A 16,259-nucleotide genomic window follows, 5' to 3' on the forward strand; every position below is an offset into this window, starting at 1 on the left:
TTGTTAGGATTGTAAACTAAGGCAACAGTGTAGCTGGAGTGACAGTGGGAAGGAGCAAATAACTGAAAGCAGTAAAGTCTGGCAGGGATTCTCCTGCCTCTGCAAACCAATTGCTGGGATTAAAGGCATTCACCATCACAGCCAGCAATGTACAAGTTATATAAAGAACCGTGAGTGTAATGCATGAGGGATGCCTCAACTCATGCTCAGAAAACAGCGGAGCTCTGGGCACAGAGCCTAGCTTGGCATCTCACTCACTGTACACGGAGCTGATACCCTGACCACAGCAACTCTTACAAAGGAGAACGTTTAACTGGGGCTGCCTTACAGTTCAGAGGTTTAGTCCATTTTATTTCATGGTAGGAGGCCTGGTGGCATGCATGCAGACATGGTGTTGGAGAAAAAGCTGAGAATTCTATATTCAATCAGCAGGCAGCAGAAAGAGAACTGAGGCACACCTCAAAGCCCACCCTATATTGACACACTATCTCCAACAAAGCCATATCTACTCCAACAAGACCACAACTCCTAATATTGCTACTCCCTGTGGGTCTATGGGGCCATTTTATTTCGAACTACCACAAGGAGGAATACAAGTTATTTACTGTCGCTGATGTAAGACTTTAATAATACTGAGAACTCAATGGTATTCAATGACTGTTGGTTAAAATTGGAAAAAATCTGCAATGGCATTCTACTGGAGATAGGGTAGAAACTTGAAGGAAAGTGATGCAGGCTACTGAATGCCACAGCTGCTGATGGTTAAAGGTAAAGAAAAGGGTAATTTTGTCTGTACATCTCAAAGATTCTTGGAAGATTCTTGATAAGAGTCTAAAGCCTAAGCCAATATGAACATCGAATTTTAAAAATGAAATTATATTATTTTTCTATATAAATATTTGAACTGTGAAATAGAGACCAAGCTAATTTTTTTTTTTACAATTCATTTATAAATTTTAAGAATAAAACACTAGCTATACCTTTTGCTGTGGGCCTATATTTCTCCAATTTTATAATATAAGAATTTAAAATAAAAGATTAATCAAGCATTATTAATGTGGCATACTATTTTTTCAGGATTATTTGTAAAATTTATTGCAATTTATGGAATCTCTGCTTTAGTATGTTTTCTAGAATAGTTTATAATTTAATTGAAAGCATATTACGAATGCTGTTAGACTTTGGTCCAGTTCCAATTGTATGGGTATATCTCAGCTGCTTAGGAAAATGGCAGGAGGAAAGCTAGTTCAAATATGGTCTGGGCTAATTTTAGAATGAGTGTAAAGCTAGCCTGGAAAACTCACTCAGATATATCAATATCAGAAGTAAAGCAAGAGAAGGGGTACATAGTCATCTCAGAAATATAAAATATATCCTAGGAACAGATACCTGAAGACCTTGAATAAACCTGAAATGTCAACAATGTAAACTAATACTTAGTGGACAGGCAAATGGCTAGTGTGGAATAAAAAGTAACAAGTCCAGGACATCCTTGTCCTGCTGTAACAGGCATTCTTATGATAAGCAATCTTCAACGCACTAGAGAATAGAGTTCTCCACATGTGTGTGACTAAAGGACTTGAACTTTGTAGTACTAATTTGTATCACCACACTCTCAGGAATGTAAGATTATGGCTTGATTCACACAAATTTTAAGATATTGAACTCTGTGTACTGTATTTGATACTACATCTTTGGGGGCATGGAAGAGCTGCCTGCACATTCAGGGATGTATTTAAAATGTTTAAAAGGGAGAGGGTGACTGGAGAGGCAGCTCACTGGTAGGGCTGCTGGTCCAGACCTAGGTTCAATTAAGAAAAAGAAAGGCAAGATTTACCACACAGTACAGGGAGAAAACAGAAATGATGAAGGGAGCTAGAATCCAAGAGTAGACAGGAGTAGCATGATCAGTGCCAGAGACCCCAGCACTAAAGAAAGGCAGCAACTCTGCCATTCACATAGATCATCTGGCACCAGACTGATCATCTCTCTCTCTCACACACACACACAAACAAACACAGTCTTAGTTTGGATTTCTATTGCTGTGAAGAGACACAGTGACCATAGCGACTCTTATAAAGGGAAAATTGTAACAGGAGCTGGCTTTTAGCTTCAGAGGTTTACTCCATTATAATCAGGTGAAGAACATGGTGGCCTGCAGGCAGACATGGCGCTGGAGAAGGAGCTGGGAGTTCTACTTCTTGATCAGGAGGCATCAGGAGACTGTGGCACACAGGGAGTAGCCTGGATTTATATGACCTTAAAGCCAGCCTCCACAGTGACATACTTCCTCCAACAGCAACACACCTCCTCATAGTGTCACACCCTATGGGCCAAGTATTCAAACACATGAGAAAATTCGAGCAACATCTATTCAAACACACACACACACACACACACACACACACATACCCAGGAGTGCACACACCCATACACACACACACAGGAACCTATACACACACACTCAACCTATGTTAAATTATGTTATAAGGCAAAGACAAAGTGTAAATCATAAAATCAACAGATACAGGGTGATCAAAAGAGCAACAAGAGGTTATCTTTTAAAAAAATAGATGATTAAAGTAACTGTTGTGTGTTCATGAGGGTGTGAAAGGAGGCTGTATTTTAACTGGTTTTAGAATCAGAGACAAGGAGCCCATGTGACCAATTCCTGAGTAGTTCTGTGTTTACAGTACAAGTCCTTATCTCATTCATATCCTTCAACTCTGAGATAGTTTCCTGACTACCCCTGAATAACATAGCACAGACCACACATCACGCTCACTGCCTAAGTGGCAGAGCAAAGACAGAACTCCAAATGTGTGGAAAACAAGATGGGTGTGCTCTCAACCTCAAATTCCAGCATTCTTCATTGGAAGAGGAGACAGAACTACGAGCAATGTGAGATGACATCATCTTCGGCTCCTTCCTTCCTTCCTTCGTTCCTTCCTTCCTTCCTCCCTCCCTCCCTTCCTCTCTCTCTTTCTTTCTCTTTCTTTTCTTTCTTTAGAGACAGGTTTTCTCCGTGTAGCCTTGGGTGTCCTGGACCCCTCTTTGTAGACCAGGTTGGATTCTAGCTCACAGAGATCCCCCTGCCTCTGCTTCCCCAGTGCTGGGTTTCAGGCTGTGCACCACCACACCTGGTTCAGTTCCATTCAGCTTTGTATACAGAGCTTTTTACAATAATATACAAAGATCAATGAAAATGAAATTAGGAAAGATAATAAGTTTAGTAACATATAGTAGCAATCTCAAAAATCCAAAGAACAGAGAATAACAGAAACTTAAAAGGAAAACTAGAAGCTAAATGGAAACTAAACTGTAAAATGTGAGATGTACCATCCTGACATAAACGTAACCAGTGTGGTCACTGGCCAAACCACATCACATAATCTATGACAACAGAGGACAAAGGACAGGATTAAACAGTATCATGATAGTGTACCTTAAAACAAGAATCTCAAAACCCAAATCAATTCTTAAGTTGCCACGTGATAAGGTGATGAGATAAGCAATAAAAACTGTATATCCTGTGATATTTTAAAAGAACATAAAACAAAAAGGTATGAATCCATTTCATAAGAATCTCGAACAATAAAAGACAACCAAACAAAACAGCGCAATTCACAAAATAGTAAATGAAGAACTATAAAAGTCTATGGTGTGACGAGAGCATCCATGACATTACCATCTATGCAACTATGAACAGAGAAACAGAATATATCATGAAACAAAGGGCTCAACACATTAACTTACAAAAGGAAAAAAGTCATAAACATGTAAAACAGTGATTTTTTTTTAAGAGAAAACAAAACAAACAAAAAACTAAGTGTGGAAGACTTGTTCAAGATGATACCAAAATATACAGAAAACTTTGTAGAACACCATTGCCATCACACATGAGCCCAAAGAACGGACGAGAGAGAATGGTTGTCAGTGGCATCCAGAGGGATACTTTCTTTAGAAGCTAAAATAATTCAAAATAAAGTGCAGCCTGAGGTGATGAGAAACTCCTGGACAACACAGAGGCCATTCAGGGGAATAAGGAGATCTGTTCATTTCTGCCCTGGCATGGGTCACCAGCTAAGCACTGGTTAGCTGTCTGTCTGATATCCCAAGTGCAATCTTGTGGATTGAAATCATGAAACCTTGGGAGCTGAAGAGAACCTCAAATCCCACAAATTTAGATTCAGTACAAATCTATACACACATTTCTATGCACTGACATTACCCAATAAGATTTACCTTGGATGTAAGACATACATACAGTTTCCACTACAAACCACATTCTCCTACATGCTTTAGTAATGTCCCCTTTATCTCTCTGACATCATGTCGAGCTTCTCACTAATTTCAAGATTTCTATACTAAGATATACTTCCATCTTCAGTCCCGCCTATGATTCGGAATCACACACTAAACTCCCTGATTAAAATTCCACTACAGTGTCTGTCATTATTGCAACCATTTTGTGATCAGGGAATAGCCCAGATCAAATGTGTGCCAGCCTTTGTCAGCTCCGTCAATCATTCACAGCCTGGCTTCCAGTCTGCTTTCTATCTCACTCATATCACCAATCCTTTGCCAACATCTCTGCCCTCAGCATTGGTAAAATTTCTCCTGTAAGTGTATTCCAAAGGACACCAAATCCCTAATGAACTAACTCCTTTCATTCCATCTCTCAACCAGAGCTGTCAACACTCACCCCCATAAAGTCAGAAGGTACATGTGTAATTTTAAAGGAGACTTGAAGGAACAACTGAGATTTTTTTCTGGTGCATTTTGGGGTGGGCTGGTGAGTTTGTGTATTGAGGGCAGAGGACACCTCACTTTTAGATATTCAGGAATGATACACATTGTGTTTGGAAGACAGCCTCTTTCACTGGGGCCACAGGAGACTGGTTAGTGCTGGGTGAGCTGGCCAGGGAAACCATACACTGATATGCCATTGCCTACATAGTGTTGGGCTTATAAGCAAGTACATATGATGCTACCTTTTCTATACAGGTTCTAGGGAAGTCAGATGAGGTTCTGGAGTTTGCTTAGCCAGCACTTAACAAATTCTATTTCCCTAATTCTACCAGCCCCTGCTCCTTAACTCCGTACACTCCTTCATTCACTAACTAGCTTAAGAAGACTCATAGAGTTGAAAACATGCTAGTTACTTATATATATTTTTATTTGATTACAATTTACCTGTCTCACACTTAACAAATAATAATTCTTCCACTTAACTTATACCTAAAAATAGCCACTGAGGTATAGAGAAGGCCATGTCCTCAGAGAGTATGCAAAACCAATTTGCCAGCAGGGCACAGTGTTAAACACCTAGAACATAAGAACTGGAAAGAGTGAGTGTGATGGTTTGTATATTCTTGGATCAGGGAGTGGCACCATCTGGAGGTGTGGCCTTGATGGAGTAGGTGTGACCTGGTTGGAATAGGTGTGTCACTGTGGGTGTGGGCTTAAGACTCTCACCCTAGTTGCTGGAAGTCAGTCTTCCACTAGCAGCCTTTGGATGAAGATGTAGAACTCTCAGCTCTGCCTGCGCCATGCCTGCCTTGATACTGTCATACTTCCACCTTGATGATAATGGACTGAACCTCTGGACTTGTAAGCCAGCCCCAATTAAATGTTGTTTTTTTATAAGACTTGCCTTGGTCATGGTGTCTGTTCACAGCAGTAAAACCCTAACTAAGACAGTGAGGAAGAGAGTTAAAAAGCAGCCTGGAGAGAGTAGGAGGGGGAGGGGGAGAGGGAGACCCAGCCTCAAAATAGACAAATAAGTATTAAAATTATAAAAACTCTGTAATACAGCGTCCAAGCTTTTGTAGTGATTTCCAGGATGTAAGACTGGCTCACAGTTGCTGTACCTGTGCAAACCCAGTTGCTCTAACTTGCGCCGCAGTGAAGTGCTCGCATTCCTGCCTCCAGCTCCCTTCTCATGAGTCCCACAGCACTGTCAGTGAAGGACATCTTCTCTAAGAGACAGTAGTATAAACAGAAAAGCTAAAGCTACTGAAGGGGGCCAGTTGAGATCATTCATGAGTCAAGACACTTGCCATCAACCTTAGTGACCCAAGCTCAATACCAAATCAACAGGGGTAGAAGGAGAGCAAACTTCCTAGCCTTCTGATATCTGCTCACACTTTGTGCCATACATGATCCCCCATACCTATAAATTTTAAAAATACAATTAAAATGAAATGAAACCAATTACAAATATAATTATCAAAACAGTAAAAGATAACTTCACTCAATGTTTAGCTATTACAGTCTTAAGACTCTTGAAAATAACTGTTCTAAAACAAACCCTCATCTCTAACTTTACTTCATGTGTCAAGGCATAGCACAGGCTCATTCACTATGATATTGAGCTACTTCAGATGGTAAATTTAGATTTTCTTCTCAAAATAGCAGGACACATACAAGTTTACTTCCTCCATCTCTCTCTCTCTCTCTCTCTCTCTCTCTCTCTCTCTCTCTCTCTCTCTCTCTCTCTCTGTCTCTCACACACACACACACACACACACACACACACACACACACTACTCCCCAGAGTCAAATTAGCATGTTTGTTTCCATCATGGTAGGAAAGTCATGCTATACAGTAAGACCATGAGACTTTTTGTTCACAAAGTGTGGAACCAAGTAGGAAAAGCTCGGGCTGGAGCCACCAATGAGCATAACCTTCCTTCCAAAGCCTGCCCCAAGTGACACAACCACAGTAGCTATGTCACCAAAAGCATCTGAAGTCTTCAAGGAGAACAAGTTTTGGCCAAGCACTCGAAACATGACCATTTTCAAAGGCACACTGGTCTTCCATGTAGATTCAATTGATGGGAGATTACTGCAGCCCAATGTTCTTGAAATAGAAACTAAAATTTCTTCTGTCACAACTGTTATGATCCAGCATTAAATACATTCACCCTTAGACACACAAATGGTAAGTTTAAAAAAAAAATTCTCTGCATCCTAATGAGAAATGGAATTCTAGGAATGTTAAATTTTATGTTTAAGAATCATCAAGCTTTCTATAGACTGGGTCTTAATTGATAGTGTATTAGGAATAACTGTAATCGTTTTTAGGATCTACATCTTTATGGTTGGAGATATTTAGTAGGGGTGTGTGTGTGTGTGTGTGTGTGTGTGTGTGTCTGGTAGATTGGATGGTTGCTCCGTGTATCCAGGGCTCCAAAGATTCCTCACTACAGATACAAAAGTGCTTAGATGTTTAAGCGCCCTACATAAAAGGGGCAAACATTTGCCTATCAACTCCATGGACCTCCTGCACGCCTTCAGTCACACTAGATTATTCATCAACATTTCACTACAGTGTACTGTTTACAGGACAGAGACGGGATAGAAAGTCTATACAATAAATATATTTTTTAGCACACTAGATTACTCATCAGCAGTTTGCTACAGTGTACTGTTTGGGGGAAACAGACAGAAAAGAAAGTCTATACAGTAATTACATTTCTTATCCACGATGGGCTAAGCGGTTAAATCAACCTGCAAAGAGGGCTGATTACATCTATCGTTTCTTAGAAATGAGAAGATGATGATCATATTTCTACATACAAATACCATCAAAACCTACTAGGGTGGAGAAGGAGTTGTGTGTTCAAGAAAGGCAAAAATAAACTCTGAAAAGCTACAGAAGAGCTTAGGAGTATATACCATGCAATCATCAAAATGTTCATATTTTAATGGATAAATATTAAGTGTGGTGATAATTATTTCAATGTCAACTTTTATACTATTCTGTAAGTTATATCCTGTCCCTATATGTACATTTAGAACCTACATGCTAGGTGTTAACCTGCTTGTGTGGTCACTACAGAAGTTCACCGTGTGCACAGCTCTCTCCTGTACTAGTGTGCTGCTCGAGCCACACTTGCTACCTCCATACAAACACCTCCCCAAGCCTCTGAGGATCCAAAGCCTGTGATCCAAGTGCTGCTTGTGTATGTTTACAACCCTCACCTCTGCTGATGATGCTGAGCTGCAGAGACTGCACCAACTGGATCTTATTTCACAATTTCTGCACGGTTTCCTCTGCCCAGAACAATATCTGATACACTCCTTCTCATCACTGCGTTTTTACTAAGAGTGCCTCAGGACACATGGGCTCTCTAGATTATGTCTTATAATTACATGCCTGTAAAGTTACCTCAAATACAGTTTTTGACAAAGTTGCCTCATAAAAGTCTGTTTAAAAACCACCACCCCTTTGCCCATCTGCCACTCCCTGCCCTTAGTGCAGTATCTGTGTCTCCATGGAAGTGGCGGCCTACTCACTCGAGTTCTCACTCCTGTGACAGTGCAGCAGCCACAGAAAACTGATTATTGTATTCACTACTAGAACGCAGATGTGTGGCCAAAGGTTTGTTTTAGAGACTTAATCCCCAAAATAGCACAGTTGGTAGGTAGTACTCTTCAAGAGCCAGGCATAATGGGAGCTCACCAAACCATGGGAGGAGGGTGGAACTCGGCCTCAGTCTTCCTTTCCTACTTGCTCAATAGATAACTGGGTGAGCTGGTCATTTGGCTTTCCACATGGTCCAAAGCCTTGGATCCATGTGACCTTAGACTGGAATTTCCTTACATATACACCAAAATAAACATCTCTCCTTTTACAAGTAAATTATCTTGGGTATTTTCTATAGTGACCGAAAGCTAATATGCTCACCATTCTATTCCCAAGACTTAAAACCAGGCTGAGCATTTGACAGTACTGGCTCCATTACCACTGCACTTTAAGTTCAGGTGACTTAGTGCAGAGCACGGACTGGGTGTAAGTCCTCTTGTATGCCACGCATACACTTAATTTACTCCTTATGGACAAGTTCTAAGGAAGCGTGATTCTCATGCACTGAGCTAGTAAACAGGATCGGCGATTATGTAATTCAGCAGGTATGTAGATGACTAAAGTGGCATTGTCAAGACCTAAACCCAGGTACACACTTTAATAATCCATGATGACATGTTATTTCCCTTTCATTTACTATCTTATCTGACGCATCAAACAGCCTATATTTTACAACCTCGGCTTTAATGAAAGAAAGCAGGGAAGCAGCTGGAACATAGAACCTTTCATCCTGGCTCCAGGTTTGGATGACCCAAACATACTGGAGCCTAAACCAGAGACAGCGTAAGTGCACACAGTCGCACAGCTAGATAAAGATGGGTCATGTCTCAGGGAGGGAACAGAAATCCTAAGCATACACACTAGCTGAGAGTTCAGCAAGCATATTTAAAATTATATTCACATACTGTACTGCATATAAAACAAAGACATTTGAAAATCCAGGATTAAAATTTTAAGTGATTACCTCGATAGAAGATGGGAAAACTGTCAGCAGCAGCAAAGTCTTCATGGTGTGAACAATGACAATGTCTTCCAGCAAACAAGCAAGCATGGGGGAGAGAAAGGCTGAGGACATTATAGTCTCCAAAGCATGTCCCAGCAGCTGAGACAGAGACAAAACCACCTCCACCTCACCCACCCCAGCAGGAAACCTACTCGGACAGAAGTCAGGTCCAAACTTTTTAATTAAGATGAGAAAAATGCTACAAGCAAACTTGAGTGCTCAGTTATTCATAAATAAACATCTACACAAAACCTGAAAAAGGGGAGGAAATATATCTATATTCCAAAAACTACACATTTTAATGAATTTTCTTAAATTTCTCCTCCCTTTATTATGAAAATCTGCAGCTAGGAAGAAAGCAGAATGTAGTCATGCTTATCAAAAAGGTAATAAAGCTAGATTTAAAAGCGTGCACTGTTGTCACTACTAAACTGTTTGCATGGTAGGGAGGTTTTTCTCACTTCACTATATAGAGAGAAGCACGAATCAGTCAGTGTGACAGATCAAACAACGAACTTAGGAGCAGAAAAGATTTTCAGAAATACACCAAGTTTTTAATTATTTATTTAGGTTTAAATCTGGTAAAAAAAATGTAATCAAAGATTTCTAAATGACACAAGAAGATGAAAGAAAGATTATTTTCATTTCAGTAATTCTGATGTAAGGCTTAAGTTAAAAGAAAAAAGACCACTTCACCTGATGGGTGACTGTGTTCTAGAAAGGTCTTTCATCATACAAAATGCACTTCCTATAACATAACAGAACCTAACATCGAGAGAAAGAGGTCATTTGTAAAAGTAAACTGTTGTTGTAAGGTAACTTTTAATTTGTGCACATGATGTAAATTGCAGTGGTGGATACATGCCGGGTCACTGAGACAACGGTAGCAGAATTCAGATGTGACCCAGCAGCCCAGGTGTTCAGGAAAAGTGCTGTTAACAGGGAGGATTGATGATCTAATCAAACTGTCACAGCCAGATCCTCGGCAGGGTGGTTGGAGGGAGGTGGAGGAGGATAATATTCAGAAGGCAAGCACATGCTTAGTGTTACTTTCAATTGATGCTGACATTTTCAATTGTGAAAAGAAATTTTTTCCTAAGTAATATAGGAAACAACTCAGCTAACCTTCCGGAGGGCATCAGATAATCATAGTAGGTTGGTGTGCAAAAGCTAACTTCTCAGAAATGTGAGCACATCTGAAATACAAATAATAGGACATTTCAGAGATTTACTACAGTAATCAACATTTTAATTACTTTCTGTTTTCTTAGATGTACAGTACAACTGCGATGAATATTCTCTCTATGAGCCAAGCAATATTTTTACCCTGGTATTTGCATCTGGTATAGAAAAATTCCCTTAAGAATACAAATAAACAAGAGCCACATGCTGATTAATCTAAAACTTCTAAAGTCACATGTTAATTAGGGTAATTAATATGTTCTTCCATGGCAATGCTATACATTTGTCATATGGCATGCACACAGAAACTGTGACTGGACAGTCAGCTCTGTAAGCACAATGGCCAACTCTGGAATAGAGAGTGCTGCTTTTGTCTGAGTCCGGTTTTGTTCCTTTGCAAGCTGGGGACTATGTTCAGGAACTCATACACGCACTGCACACATTCCACTCTGAGCCAGACACTCACTCTCTGTTGCTCTTTCTGTTTATTCCAACCCTAGTTACTAATGTCAATTTTATAAAAGTGAGTACAAAAATATCTGTATCTACTCAGAACATCATGAGACTGGCATGTGACTGTGTGATCCACGAAGAATTCAAGGAGGCAAAGAAACATCCTCCATCCTACAGATCTTTTCTGTTGGATAGGAAATTGTTCAGTGTGCAGTGAAATCATGTCGTTACAGCGCCTGCAGTGATGAGGGTGCTCAGAGAGACTGGGGAGCAGCACACACTGCCCTTGCTCTGTGTTCTTGGCAGCATCCTGAGCCTTTGAGACGCACCCTCTCCTCGACAGCCAAGGACAATCGAGCATGTACAACTGCCCCAAGTTTTTCAGGCACATTATAAAGCATTCTCAGGAAAACTTCTCTCTCCATCATTCCTAACCTTTGTGAAACTGTGTCCCAGTAAGAATTAATAGTGAAACATTCTTTAAACATTCTTCTTCAAGTCAAATCAGAACTTCTTATAATCCCTGGAAAACTGAACCACTCTTTCAAACATGTTTTTAAAACTGTTCTAATAAAACCTCAGGAGCTAACAACACACAGAAAGCGACTCAGAATTTTCGCTTCAGTAAGGCTAATTTTTACAAGGAAAGCAAATTGTGCATTTCTGTTTGTTTGATTTTGGCTTTTCTGAGACAGCTTCACTCTGTGATCCAGGGCCTGGGAATCCCTGTGCAGTGGGTGCCACTACCACACCCAGGACATGCTGCATCTCCATCACAAACCTGACTTAAACATTTCAGTTATTTATACATAAAAATCCCATGGGAGCAGGTGTCCAGGGTCTCCGTACCAGCCCAACAGAAGCATATCTAGGGGCAGAGGGGAACACTCTAGGACCAGCAGGGACCGCCTGTCGTAACGCTGCAGAGGAGGAGCTCAGCCTAACATGAGGTAAACTGTGAAGCAGAGGGGAAGCATTCCAACACTTGTCTGTCCTGTAGCCTGCACTTGACTCTAACAGACAGAATCACATACAGGGTGGAGGGACAGGCCTAACCTATACTATTCAAGTTAATTTTTAACAGAAGGCTGGTATTTTTCTAACAATTCCAAATATATACTTTTTAAATTCTGTAAGGCCTCAGATAGCTTAGAATTCTGAAACCATGGGAAAGTTAAAAAAAAAATTTAAAAGGAAGAAAAAGACTCTTAAAGTCTTTCCTCCCATTGGGTGACTGGTGGCCAGCTTGGTGACAGAACACTAACTGTCATAGTTAGTGCTAATATGTATGTAATGATTTATCACAAACTTAATTACTCAGGTTTGCCGGGCATATCGAGTTAAATACAGTGTGTGGGTAGATTATATTAGTACACTTAAAAACACACAGTATAAAGTAAAATTTGCTTTTTCTACTATATAGTCACCAAAGAACACTTGATAAAATTGTCAATTAAAGAAAAGTCCTGTTTTAGAGGGTGCGGGACTCCTAAGAATTCTACAACTAACCTGAAGCAAAGCAAACTAAAAGTGCTTTTGAAGTTAAGTGTTTCACACTCTACCCCAAGCATGCTGATTTACTGTAACAAAAAAATTAGCAGTGTCCCATCTCTCTGCATTGCATACAAAGAGCCCTGTCCTGCAGTGCTGGTGAAATGTGACACCACACACAAGCCTCACCACAGAGTTCCTTGGTGGCAGCTGTGTCACGGACACCAGGGAAATAACTGAGAAAAGATGAGAGTATGGCACTGTTTCCTTGGCAGAAACTTACAGTGCCAATGTTCACCGAGAAGCAAATCATGGCATCACAACACAGTAAATAATAGATTAGGCCATCCAATTAAACAAATCTATGTTTGTGAATCAATGAACAACAGGCGCAAGAATTAGGGAAAGCAAGCTACAAAACGGTATGTATAAACACACGGGTGCAGCATGTATGCTCCTACTGAAGGCCCTACACTGAGGTAGAAATGTCTTCCCTTGAGGGATGAGAATTGGTGCTCTACTTATTTAGTCTTTGTACTAACACATAATGATTGCATTCTTAATAAGCAAGTATGTTTTATTTTAGCAATTCTGACAGGAAATGAGAAGGAAGAGGAAAAAGTTCCATATTATTTTAAGAACAATCTGTTTCTTTTACCGTGGCCTTGTGATCACATCCATTCTCAAGGAGCTGTGTGGTGTGAAGATTCCTGGAATGTTTATTGTCCACACAAAGTAAGTGACTGGCTCCCTCTGTCATTTCCACAGTGAGCAGCATAGTTAAAGAGAGAGGAAGTCAGACATGTGCACTGCTGCTCCAGTGCCTCCTCCAAGGGAAAGACATGCCACTGCCAGACTGTCCTGGACTGTAGCATTGCCACCAAAAGCAGCTGACCCGAGCGGGCTGCACTTGCAGCCCCTGCCTTTATGAAACCTGTCTAATGTTCAGCTGGATAGGACTTTACTGGCCTTCATTTTCAGGAGGTAACTAGACAAAGGAAATAGAAAATTAGCAATCCAAAACTCTAACAAGTAATTTGAGAGAACACACCATTTCACTCAGCTTCACTAACAGTACAATTTTCATGGCCCATATTTGAGGCACTCTTAATTGTTTTAAATATAAACTGTAAATCTGACACAATAAAAACATTTATAAAATCAAAACACAAAAAAAGTGAAGACTTAAAAATTGAAACTATTATTTGTTAATTTATGTACTAATACCAGATATATTTTATTGGCCAAGGAAAAATATGAAAAAATAACATTTTAGGATTTTTATATCAAGCTCAAAAATACTAGTAATTAAATATAGTAATAAAATATTATTAATTTATGGACAAATTAAAAGTTTATACAGCACTAATTATTTCAAAATATCCAATAAGATCATTAAAAACTGTGACTTATGTATGGATTCCTCATTTGCTAGACTGTTTGAAGAACAAAGGGAAATAAAGCAAATTAATAAGTATCTAAAGATAACAGATTCTAATAAAGTTTTTTGAAAAAAAATTTTTGAAATTATACTACTATGATGAATTTGACTGTTAAAAATGATAGTGACCCGACAAGAATCATCAGAATTATATTTTCTCTAATGATAAACTGATACACCATGATATAAAAGTTTTCTCATGTATGATAGAAGAAACCACTGACAAAGCCAGTTTTCTGACAATAGTAACCTCCCCTAGACACTCTCCACATTACAGTGGAAGCAGTTCAGCTGCTGAGCCAGAGCCTCAGTGTGGGAAATGACGAGTTTGTGCATCCCTCCAACAGGAACCATGGCTAAATGGCTCCTTGTCTCGGTCTCTCTGAACCTCTCACTCCCCACCCTCCCTCTTTGTCTGCCCCACCCCTCCCCCTAGAATTATTCATATTCCCCAAAAGAACTTAAATAATGAGCAAAATATGAATTGTAAGAGGCAAGAGGTTAGAAGTTCATTTCCATTAAGCAAACTTAGAAAAAAGCAAGCAGAAAAAAAAATGAAAAACTACAGAGAACAATAATTGAGAAAGAAGGGAAAGAAAGCAAGAATAACTAAAATTTTATTTAGTAAGGTGAGAATAAGGAAATGAGAGCTGAATGCAGACAGCGATAGAACACAGTCTCGCCAGCAGAAGCTGAACAAGAGTCACCAACTCCAGAAGACAAATGGCATGAGCATTAAGACCAAGCATTACATAAATCAGATGAATTCAGAACTGGATCTAAGTGTAAGGGATTCTGCCTTGTGATAAGATGTGCGTTGTGCTCAGGGTGTGTTCAGGTGGACATTGTTGATCTAGGAATGTTAAATGTAGGGAACGCCGCCTGTGCACTGCCAGGACAATGTGTTCTCTACTGTCCTATGCAAGAACCCTGCTCTGACTCAGGTTACTACGAGCAGGCCCTGGGCTTGATCAGTTATCACGATGGACAGTGGCCCTTCTGGCCAAACAATTGAAGTTAAAGTAAAATGTGCTGGACCAATAAGCGTGGGCTGTGAAACCAGCGAAGACCAAACAGTAATCCTTTTTTCCTCAACAAAAGCAAGGCTGAAACAGAACCTGACTTACAAGCGGACATGAAGCTTTTCTGCCTTCATACACAAGCCATGACGAAGCAGCCATCCCCCAGCCGATTGCAGCGTAAATGGACATCAAATGTATGGAAACTCTTGAGTTAGCAGACGACCGTACGGTGCTAAAGGACAAGGGAACCCGTGACTATGACTGTACTGCTGACGTGCAGAGGGGACACTGGCCGTCTACGCTCTTCCGCTGTCCTTCTCTAACTGGCCCCTCCCTGCTCTCATGTGTGTCATTCCACAGGACAGGTCACAGGCAATGAAACTCAAAGTCAAACTCTTCAGTCACATCCAGGGGAGATTCAAAATTAAAACTTCAAATGGTAGAAGTTGGAAATAGAAATGACTTTTAATGTTATGACTGAACCAAAGGAATCAAAATGAAGCTAGGAAGCAGGGCTTCACTCGGGTGGACCAACAAACCCTGGAGAACCAACTGACATCGGTGGCGGGCTTTCCTACCAAAGGCGCTGGGGACGCTTGTGTCCTGCGGGAACCAGGCATGCCGCACAGGAAATTTACACACCTCACTGTTGCTTTCCTCCAAAAGAGCATCAAACCTCTGTGCTAAATTTAAAATGAATTACAATGTTGCTGAAGGTTTAATTGCTAAGTAATTTGTTTGAACAGTTTAAACAATTTACAATTTTAGTCAACATAAAAATTTGTGGGCAATCATATGGGAAAACTCATAAACTGCAGCACTTTCCTGGTAATCAAAGCTTTATAGACTGAAATCACCCTTAACCAACAAATTATCATTAACATTTGATGCTAACTGCATTACCAAATTTAACTCATTTGAAAATATAGGAACAAAATTGTAAACGATGAGATGATGTAAGCGACTAAGAATTATTTCAAATTTAAGTCATCAGCACATTACTAAACAACAACAACACAACAACAAAAGATCCTTTTGCTGTGAGTCTGCGGGGAATTCAAAGGAAAACAGTGTCTTGTGTAAAACTGACATCAAGTCTGCAAGTACAAAATGCTTATGACTCGGCCAACTCATGATCACATGGCTCCCTGAGAGGAAACTGAGAGGAAACCGTGGCTCTGGAGCCCACAAACCTGCATGGAACCTCAAACCTACTGAACAGTTTTCAGGTTGGTCCATGGTTCAAGATTCAGCCTGTCTAGGTATCGTGGCTGTCTCCTCCATCTTCCACAG

At 40.2% G+C, this 16,259-nt stretch overlaps 1 protein-coding gene across 4 annotated transcripts in view; it reads right to left on the reverse strand.

Moving 5' to 3' along the window:
- Positions 1-16,259, reverse strand: part of Zfp407 (zinc finger protein 407) — a 381,839-nt gene that overhangs the window by 189,520 nt on the left and 176,060 nt on the right. Inside the window, exons 5-6 of one of the 4 annotated variants that reach the window (XR_877587.2) lie at positions 10,503-10,573; positions 9,339-10,142 (exon numbers count right to left, since the gene is read on the reverse strand). The exons of 2 other annotated variants lie outside the window; for them this stretch is intronic. The gene's annotated coding sequence lies outside the window, so the exon portion shown is untranslated. Of the gene's footprint in view, positions 1-9,338; positions 10,574-16,259 lie in introns of all 4 variants that reach the window. One more of the 4 variants, XR_877586.2, reaches the window with a different exon arrangement.

The sequence above is a fragment of the Mus musculus genome, chromosome 18 (assembly GCF_000001635.26).
Source record: "Mus musculus strain C57BL/6J chromosome 18, GRCm38.p6 C57BL/6J".
NCBI classification, from domain to species: Eukaryota; Metazoa; Chordata; class Mammalia; order Rodentia; family Muridae; genus Mus; species Mus musculus.